This window comes from Microchirus variegatus (assembly GCF_963457635.1).
Source record: "Microchirus variegatus genome assembly, chromosome: 6".
NCBI lineage: Eukaryota > Metazoa > Chordata > Actinopteri > Pleuronectiformes > Soleidae > Microchirus > Microchirus variegatus.
Window position 1 is genome coordinate 19,273,592 of NC_139807.1, and position 4,943 is coordinate 19,278,534.

Consider the following 4,943-nt stretch of genomic DNA (forward strand, 5'->3'; position numbering starts at 1 on the left):
ACTAGTCAGTCATCCAACGACAGATTAGTTTGGTGGGTTTTTGAGGACACTGGATGGCCCTTCACAGATGCACACTGATTGCAATCCTCCCCCATATGTGGCCACAAACACTTCACCTGTCCCTTCAGAGAAGGCCATTCTCGCTCCATTGCAAAGACCAGATCACATGTCTCATTAATCTAACTTAAGTCCACTTGTGTCCCCGAATGGCATAGTTTGGGAATTGCTATCCCTTACCTTGCACCTTTAGGATTCAACACAGGTGTCGTTCTCTCCTCCAATATGAGCTGAGGTAGCAGGAGGAAAATTACAGTGGAGGAGAGAGGGATTTGAAAGATAAGGACAGCAGGTGGGGGGGGGACACAAATTTTGGAGATGTGTGGGCAGAAAAAAAAGAAGATGGGTCAAAAGAAAGCGAGAGGGAGAGAGGAGGTTGCTGAACAACGGCTGGAGGGCTCCCCGCATAAAGCAAGTCTTTGAAAAGGGCAGACAAAGAGAAAAGGTCTCGGCCAAATACCTGAAAGAATGTTGAGAGGAAAGAGGAGCGCGGCCAGAGGGAGATAAGGCAGTTAGCCGCACACTGAGGCAGCTCCTGTGTCATTGGATCAAGTTACTTCTGCTCGCATGTGTGTGTGTGCGTGTGTGTGTGCACTCATCTGTGCGCTCGTCCATTTGAGCGCTTAGGTCGATACTGGCCCTGCTGACATTCCGGAGCGCTCTGTCTGTGTTCATGGTCCACTGAGGTCGCTGACAAAGCCATGATGGGTGAGGCCGTCTGTGGCGCCTCTAGGGCGAGCCTGTGATAGTGTGACAAGACCTGGACCACAGTGGCCAACTGCAACATCACGCCACACTACAGGGAAGAAGAAGGACATGGAAATGTAGGCATTTCCCTCGAAAATTCAGGCTCCATCATCCACACCACTCCATTTTCATTTAGAAACTCATAAATTCAGCTCCAAATACACTTGCCATCCAAAATACCCTAGCCTTTTACAGTCCCAAAATGGAGACGTTTGAAAACACTCCTGGCTCTGTTTCGTTTGAAAATACCTTAACAGTTGTTATTGGCCACCATCTGACTCTGAGCTTTGAATGACATGCTCCATTAACTCTTACTTGCACTTTCAGTGTAACCTCATTTTCAGTCTAACAACAGTCTTTACCATTGTTGTTTCCCATTTCTTTCTGATATGCAGCTGAATCTCATGTAAAATTTAGTTTTTTAAATGAAAATATAGTCGTATGGATGTAGCCTCAGGTTTCCATGCATCACTTGTTCAAATGCGTCTCCAGGGGTTCAAAGTATCTTAAGAGAAGCTGATACTTTGAAAGTGATTTTCAAGTCTGGGCTTTATCTGTGTCTGGCAAATCACCTGCTCGCAGTTTTGTAAGCTTAGGTACCTTTGAATGGACTAACAGAGTCTTAAGATTAAAGGATCCACTGAGAGGCCATAGCAACAAACCACATGTGGTGCCAATAGCTTCTCCCTCTACTGGTGTGGAAACGACAACAAACCTGTCAGGAAATCCGAAGTGGATAATATGAGTATCGAAACAAATCTAAGGATTTATTAGTCGTGATTGAGGTCTGATAACAATTAGTCTCACTCCAGCAAACAGACTGACTCCTGTCTAATGATGTCATTGACCTTGTCACCCCCCAAAGGTCAAAGTGTCCATGTTAAACCATGCGTAATGGTTCCGTGTTTAGACTACAAGGGCCTGTCCGGCTAAATGGTGATGGATCGCTTCTTTTTCCTGCTGGTGGTGTGTGTTGCATCGGATGATACGGGTCTTAACATGATACGCAGTTGATTGAATCAATACTCCAAGGAAATATGTGGTGGGCTCCATTTCAATCCAATAACACAGAGGCTTTAGGTGCGTGCGTATGCGCACATGCCCACAAACATATACGAGTGTGTCTTTGTGTATCCTTGGAGGAGCGTTTGCGCCGAAGGACAAGGACATTCTGTTTGTTTGCTTGCAATATGCTTTTGAAATAAGGTCATCAACAGTAAATTCACGCCTTCAAATAGGTATTCATTATTATCTGAAACAAATGAAAACACAAATCTCTGTCCTAACAACAGTGTCAGACTAGATGATGGTGGTCGTTTACTGCCCCCGGTTCCTAAATCAGACGCAGAGGTGTAAATTGACAGGCAGCCTATGCGGCTCAAGCACAAACAGAGAAACACTTCTCTATTTTCCTTGGCTTGCTTATTAGATTTGTTTGTGAAAAAGATGCCAGCTGCTGCTGAGGCAAAATACTAAATGTGGCTGGTGGAGAGATGAAGGACAGCTGATCTGGGTGTAATATATTATACATATAAGAATTTCCAGCCATATGGTTGCTGCTTCACGCGTTACGTTAGGCACTGTTCGCAGGACAGGTGCTGCCCTGGGGCTGTGCACATAAAGAAGTGCATGTATAATGTTCATCACACTGGTAACACACACAGCAACAACACAACAGAGCAACATGGAATAGTTATATTTTACTGCCTTATCCGTTTCAACCCCCTTTCACTCTTTTTTTTCTTTCTGTCTCACCCCAGCAGTGACCTGTGGCAACCCCCAGCCTAATGACCGCCGCAGTTTGACACTCTTTAAAGGTGGTCAATTAACTACAGGGCCCACTTTCATTAGGCGACTTGTAAAGGTCTATTTTAGTCTGGTTTTAAACACAAGGAAGTCGGGGGGCTGAGTACCTGGACCTCAGAGGTGTGTGCAGGAGATGGGGGAGGTGTAAAAGTAGTGGGTTGGAGAGAGGGGGGGTCCTCTAGAGAGCCATTTATTTTGTTAATTATTTGTTTTGTTGAGTTGGATTCTGTTGTCGTCTTATAGAAGCAAACTTGAATGGCGAAAACAAGTGAAAGTGCTGAACAGAGCACAGAAAATGAGATCTCATGAGAGACAGAAGATGAAAAACAGAGCCATCTGCGCCGAGGGTTGGCTCTCTTAAGACAATCTGGTCTCATTTCAATCCTTTGTATCCCTCTTCTACAGTAAATCAAGAGAGAACCCCCCCCCCCCCCCATACTAAGTCATGGTTAAAGCTTTTCGCACATGCATGGCTTCATTTGAGTGTGTGCAAATATACTGTAGTTGTGAGTGCACGGGGTGGGAATGTTTTTCCCATTGTGCATGCTTCCTGTTGGCCTCTGCTGGCCCAGGCTTCTGGAGTTGCCAGCCTGTGAAGGTCAAGTCTGATTCAGAGAGAGACAAGCAGATTGGCATGAAAATGGAATCTACTGTCTCTGTGCCAAACGTCCAGACTGACTGCCCTCAGCCTCTCATCACATCCAAGACTATCCTCTCATCGCTCCGTCCACTCCTCCTCCTCTCACGGGCGCCTCTGCATACCAATATCAGAATAACATAGAAGAGAAACAGTGCTGAAATGGGCCTGTTTAATAATCACGATGTCAAACAATGTCTGCATGAATGGGAAACATGAATCCAGCTGTTAGATGCTGCGAGGAACCATCTGCTTTAAGCTGAGCTGTCTCTTCTCATTGCTTTTTTGCACATGGCAGATTTAGCCTTAAGCTATCTTAAGCAGTCATTTTATAATGAAACAAGAGATACACTTATTGAGCTAATGGATTCATAAGCAGTCGTTGCTAAGAGATACTGTTCAAATGTTTATTATATCTTTTATGGGAGAAGTCAAGTTAGATGAGTTGTATTTGGCCTATAATGCGTGTGTGTGTGTGTATGTTTTGCCGTTGTATGTAATGAGCATGCGCTTTTGAAATGAATGAGTGCAGCGAGGCATGAGATGAGTATGTGCCTGCTGGTATGGAACAAGTCCTTGCACTTCTCGTGTGTGTATGATTCTGTGACTGGACTGTGCATGTGTGTGTGTGTGTGTGTGTGTGTGTGTGTGTGTGTGTGTGTGTGTGTGTGTGTGTGTGTGTGTGTGTGTGTGTGTGTGTGTGTGTGTGTGTGTGTGTGTGTGTGTGAGGGCAGGAGGGAGGGAGTGTTCATTGGTTTTCAAATGGGTCCCTGCCCTTCATGAATATTCAGTTACCCCCTGTGTTACACTGATGTCTCACTGATGTCAGTTTGCGTGTGGGAAAACAGGTTGCCCTGGTAACAGTGATCCCCCAAAGCTGTCTTTACTGCTGCAAATAAAAAAAAAAAATAGGGATTGCGTTATAGTTTCTCCCAAAAAATGTGAGCTTGTCTGGAGCCAACAATAAAACGCAGCTGAGTGAATTCCTCTTGATCCTCATGTGGCACCCTTAAAACTAGGGCAGCACTTAGTTCACATGTTTAGGTCAGACACCCTTCACTGAGGGATTGTCTAATGCATCCTGTCAACTGCTGCTCAGCCACAGCATCATCGCAGGCAACACAAAGACATGTCTGCTACATCCACTCATGATGCTTCCTGACCACTCTTTTCAGATGTAATTTCTCTGCAGGGGTATTTGCCTTGAATTTGAGGAGCTGCAGTATGAAAAGTCTGTTCTGATCTCTTTAATGCAACTGACATTGAGAGATCCTTTGCTTCTGCACTGACTGAGAGATATTATTATTCTGTCATTGTCATTGTCAAACAGTCGCGCACACACACACACACACATACTCTATCCGTCAGCATTCTCCATCTCTACGCCCACAGATGTGGCTTAGTATTTAGGTCAGTTAGTCTGCAGTTGGGTGGTCAGCAACGCTTGTATTAGCTTGAGTTTCCAGGAACTGATACAATAGAGCAGTCAGCTCTGCGGCCACCCCGGAGAGGCCCGGAAGTGCAGCTCTTTGTTAATTATAACCGACAGTGTTTGCTTACGGACACCAAACAGCGTTATGGTCCTGCTAACGACAACAAGACACAAATGCTGTGATCCAGTTTACAGTTACTAGAATATTACTATTATTATGATAAACTCAGTGTAAACACTCCTGCTGCTGCTGCTGTTACTGTC